Source organism: Panthera uncia (genome assembly GCF_023721935.1).
Source record: "Panthera uncia isolate 11264 chromosome E2 unlocalized genomic scaffold, Puncia_PCG_1.0 HiC_scaffold_20, whole genome shotgun sequence".
NCBI classification, from domain to species: Eukaryota; Metazoa; Chordata; class Mammalia; order Carnivora; family Felidae; genus Panthera; species Panthera uncia.
The window spans coordinates 22,110,495-22,115,620 of NW_026057589.1; the positions used below are offsets into that span (position 1 = coordinate 22,110,495).

At 62.7% G+C, this 5,126-nt stretch overlaps 1 long non-coding RNA gene across 3 annotated transcripts; it reads right to left on the reverse strand.

Annotated features, from left to right (window-relative positions):
* Window positions 1–685: 685 nt before the first annotated feature.
* On the reverse strand, window positions 686–4,847 carry LOC125916355 (uncharacterized). Of its 3 annotated transcripts, none has more exons than XR_007455887.1 (4): window positions 4,793–4,847; window positions 4,278–4,355; window positions 3,909–4,008; window positions 686–2,685 (listed from the first exon to the last, which is right to left on the reverse strand). It is a non-coding gene; the product is annotated as an uncharacterized LOC125916355 (long non-coding RNA). The 3 variants fall into 3 exon arrangements; XR_007455886.1 differs by lacking the exon at window positions 4,793–4,847 and having other exon boundaries at window positions 688–2,065; window positions 2,295–2,685; window positions 4,278–4,647; XR_007455885.1 differs by lacking the exon at window positions 4,793–4,847 and having other exon boundaries at window positions 687–2,685; window positions 4,278–4,647.
* Window positions 4,848–5,126: the final 279 nt, after the last annotated feature.

Sequence of the window (5,126 nt, forward strand, 5' to 3'; positions counted from 1 at the left end):
ACGGAGGCTGCACCGGCTCGTGGAGTCAGCCTGGAATGCAGCACACCTCAGCGGCCGGCGTGGCACCCTGGGGGACACGGGCCGGTTGGCGTGAGCGCCTCCTACAAGCCACGCACCCCTGAGGCGGCTCGTCTGTTCCCAGCCCTTCTGTTCCCAGCCCTCCCCCCCCCCCGCCCCCTCCCCGTGCCCTACCTTCTCGGGGAAACCTCCCTGACCTGGAAGGCTGGCAGCTAACCACATAAATGATTGCTGCGGATTCTGTGCAGCAGACCAGGGGTCTGCAGAGAACCCAGCAGCCCGGGAGCATCTGAGTTCACTCGAGATTTATGTGGAGTGTTTGTCCCCGCATCCCCAGCCGCGGGGCCAGCCTGGCGATCGTTCATCAAAGGGGTTTTACGAGGCCCCGGGAGTTCCTGGCAACGGCCTTGGGTTTCGAGACGGAGGGGGTCGGGGGGGGATGGTGTCACCCAAGGGGAGACTGGGCTGTTTGCTTCCGGATTCTTTTTCCTGGTGGACGGGAACCACGCGAGGCTTTAAAGGGCACCCGATTCTGCTCTTGGGACGTGCACCCCCACGCACGGGCGCCTCACTGGAGAATGCGGGCAGTGTTTACTTTGGTTTTTAACGAAGCGATCTGCACGGGGGTCTCGGGCCCCCGCGACGGGAAGGTCGCCCTGCCCCCTCCACTCCCCAAAGCTCTTGTATTAGAAAAAAAGGGGCGCTAAGACAGGGTCACCCAACATGCTGTGCGTTTTTAATGTTTACACGGAACAAACTGGCCCGCGTCGAAAGTGCAAGGAAATCTCACTATGAGGGCTTGTGCCTCTGGGCCTCAGTGTCCCTGTGTCTCAAAGGGAGAGGACGATTCCCGCTCTTCCTCCCCCTGCCCCCCCCCCCACTGCTATGTCATGTGAGCTAACGGGTGTGAAACGGCTCATAAGCCCGAGGCCCCCATAAATCCCGGGGATTTTTTTTATTGTTAATGGTTGCATTCCTTCCGTCTGAGGAGGACAGACTTCTGCCGGTGGCCTGCCATGTTTAAAGCTCTTTCTGAGAATGGCAGAAAAGTGCTTGCTTCATTCTTGGGGGGTGGGGGGAGGAGAAAGAAGGAAAAAAAAAAAAACAAAAAAACCAGGGCAGTCAGATGATAAATTTTGTTTTCCTGGTCCCCAGTGAGCCAGAGGCCAAACACAGCCTCCGAAATAGCCAAGACAGGCCAGCCTGCAGAAGGAAACGGCCCTGGGAGGGGTGCTTGAAACACACACATGCAGTTTCGAGGGAGGACCCAAAGGGCAAAGGCCCCGGGGAGAAGGGGGGAGGCTGGGCGCCTGGAACGGACTCAGCCTCCATTGCCGGCCCCCGCGGGGGGAGCGGGACACTGGCAGCCGGCAGGAGCGGCCGGGCAATTCTGGAACTTGGAAGGCCTGGTGAGGTTTTGGCATCCGAAGGTCAAGCGCCGATGGAGCCCCAGCCACGTCCCTGGCCTTGTGACACCGTGCGACAGCACAGGGGAAGCCACTCGGGTTCTGCCCCAGTGGGAACAGCAGGCCCGGAGGCAGATGCACACAATAACGTGCGATAAGTGCGCAGAGCCTGGAAAGTCGCCTCGCCGGCAGGGTGAGGGCAGATTCCTGTGGTTTCTGGGCCAAGACAACCCCATAGGAAGCTGCGAATCTGAGATGCGCCCAGATGTTCCAAGCTGCCTGCCTTCTGGTCTCCTTCAGAACCAAGGTGGGGCGCTTTCTCGCCGTCTGTCCGTCCGCAGGACCGGCTCTGCCCTTGAGCACCTGTCGCTGCTTGCAAGCCCCCCGCCCCCCACGCCCTAGGAAGGAAGATGGGGAGTGCGGGCAGTGGTTCACGGGGCCCGGGGGGAGATGGGGACCCTCTTTCCAGCTGCAGGGAGGCCATGTGCTCAGAGCGGGGAGCAGAGACGTGGCTCTGCTGGGGCCGGGAGGCTGTGGCTCCCAAGTGAGGTTAATCCAAGGGGGCCTCGACGCGTCTCATCTTCTGGCACGTGTCCCGCCTGTTTGCGTCCAGACGGGGACCCATCAGGGCCTCAGTTGCCCTGGGTGTGAAACGGGGAGCACACGTGAGGCACCGGAGGCCATCCCTGCCCCGACCCACCAGCATCTTTGGACTCAGGACAGAGCTCGTCTCCTTAGCTAACAGCCAGGGAGCTGCAAGGTGCCTGGGCTCTAGCTCAGCTGCACCAGGCTGTGCGACCTCGGGCCTCGACTTGTCTTCCCTGCGTCTCTGTCTCCTCGACCGTAAACTGGGGGTACGGGACAACCTACCTCACAGGCCTGTCGCACAAATTTGGTGAGTTTACGTCTGTAAGGCACAGGTCCCGGTGAGACTAACATTCCACCAATGTGTCCAAACACAGTTATTTCCGGGGCCGTGGAGAGCGTGTTTCACCTGGATTGTCCCAGTTCACCCCCCTCGCAGCCCTCCGGGACAAGCCACTTTGTTATCCCTGTTTTGCAGATGGGGAAACTGAGGCTCAGAGAGGCGAAGTCGCAGACCAAGGCCATACAACGAGTAACTGTCACACCATGCCAACGGCTCCACTCCTCGGTCACCCACCCACAGATGGCCAACCATCATCACCTGCCTTTTCCCTCTGATCTGTGGTCACCTGCTTCCTGGTTGCTGAGATGCGTGCCAGGGGACTTTCCTGAGTCACTGGTCATTGAGGGAAACAAAAACATCCAGCTGGATGCCTCCCTCCTCTCACCCCGGGTCCACTTGACACACACACACACACACACACACACACACACACACAGAAGGCACATGCTCGGGAAGTTCCGCTTAAAGACCAGCTTAGCCAAGAAAACTCCCACCTCCCTCATTTTGTCCTGTTGACCCCCGTGGCCCTCCTCCCTCACACGGAGCCTCAAAGGGGCCACACGCACACATTCTTACTCCCAACGTGCCAGGCCTCTGTGCCCAGGGCATCACTCTGCCTCAGTTCATGGGCACACACACACAAATCTGGTAAGGGTCACCACCGCACTGTGCAGAGCAGGAAACTGAGGCCTGGGGCGCTAAGAGGTTCGTCTGACGCTCACACAGACCGAAGAGGGACGGGGCAGGATCGGGACCCCAGTGCACGGGACCCAGGCCCTGAGTGAGGCCCCAGATATGTGACCAGCGAGCAAGCCAGACCTGGTTCCTGCCCCGGGGGTGCGGGGCCCGGGGCGGGGCGGGGGCAGACCCAGGCTGCAGCTCAGGGAAGAGTTGGACAGAAAAATAAATAGAACCAACAGCAAATTCCTTTGCCAGTGAGTTGAGACAGGGAATAGCGCGGGGGACCTGCTTGGGATGGTGAAGGCAGGGAAGCCTTTGGGGGAAGACGCGGCAGCCAAGGCCGCAAAGGTGAGCAGCAGTCGCACAAAGAGAACCCGCGGAGGCATTTTGAGGAGGGAGGAAGCACGAGCTTAAGGGGTTCACGGGTAACCCCACGGGGATCTGCATTTCCAAAGGGGCACGGTTTCACCGGTAACCTCTCGGTCTGTGTGGGGCTCGAGGGTTGTGCTAGGGGCCCAAGGAGTGGACCTTGCCCCTTAGCGTTTCCTCATCGGTTCCCTCCTGCCACCAAAATGCCAGAAGCAGGGAGAAACCCTTGCCCTGCCCCAGCATTCCTTGGGGACAGTTTTTGCCGACGCAGCTCTTTTCTGGGTCTGGGTGAGGAGCTGCAGTACTGGGTTTCCGGCGGTATTGGTGGTGGTGATGATTTTTTTCTTAACTCCTAGACTGTGACCCCTGGAATACGCTCCAGGGGTTCCCAGGAGGCGGCCCCTCGCCCTTGTTCTGCTGATTTATAATGCGTGCGCCCCCCCCCATGCCAAGGGGGAAGCCTAGGTTTATTTACGTGCCAGTGCCCCGGAGGGCAGAGGGCCCACCTGGCACCTTTGTCCCCAGGCTCACTCTGGGTTCCAGCTGGCAGGCAGGGACGGCTCACTGTCAACTGCTCTGAAGTCAGAGACTCAGAGACTCTTGAAGCTGGAAGAGATGTCATTTCGTAGACGGGAAGAGGAGGCCCAGCGAGGCCCGGATTCGCACAAGGGCCTCCCAGCCTGAGCCAGGGCGGTGGGGAGGACAGAAGGGGCCCGGCCACGGGACGACATGTTGGCCTGGCGTGGGGCTTGGAGTCCACTGCCTGGGGCTGAATCCCTCCCGCCACTCCGGAAGAGTAACTTAAACCCCCAGTGGCTCTTTTTTCCCCATCTGTGAAATGGGCAGATGTCAGCACTCAACCCAGAGTTAGTTACTGGGGGCAGGCACTGGGCTGATGTGTAGAAAGTGCTTAGCATGGCCCCTGGCACGCAGTCGGTCCCCTGCCAGAGCTCCTAGTCATGAGGAGGAAGAAAGGGCCCAGAGTTGTTGAGTCACTTGCTCTGGAACACACAGCGCCGAGACACGCAGGACCCTTTCTGTGCTGCCGGTGGGGCTGCAGTGGCCGCGGGGCAGCGGTGGGGAGAGCTGTGTGGCAGGTTAAGGACTCCGGCCCCCTGACGGCGCCTTCGCCACCACGCCCCAGGAGCCAGGGAACCGCTCCTGTTCCCTCTCCACATTCGGCGCACTGGACCCCGAAAGGTGCCCCAACCCGGGGCGGCGCAGGGCCGCCAACGGCCCTCCTTCGCCCCCACCCCCACCCCCGCCGCTTTGAAACGGGGAGGGGGCCGCAGCGCCCCGAGCCGCCCCTCCCGAGAGCCACTCTCCCCCCCCCCGCCCCCCTCCCCCCCCACGGGGCTCCTCGGAGTCTCGGCGCCGGCCGCGTCCTCACCGGGCTCCTCCCGCGCGCCCCGCTCGCCCTTTACTTAACCGCTGTCCGGGTCGGGGGGGCGGGGGGGGAGCGAGAGCGAGAGCGAGAGCGAGAGCGAGACGGAGAGAGAGAGCGCGGGCCCCTGCCCGGGGCGGGATCCTCGGCGCGCGGGCCCCCGCCGGACACGGCCCCGACCGCGGAGCCGCCGGGCCATTGTGCGCAGTCCGGGCGGCGGGGGGAGGGAGCGCCGGGGAGGCGGGGCGGGCGCGCGGGGGAGGGCCTCCCCGCCCGCCGCGCGCCCGCCCCCCGCCCCTCCCCCGCCGCCCTCCGCGCCGCCCCGCCCCCCTCCTCCCCA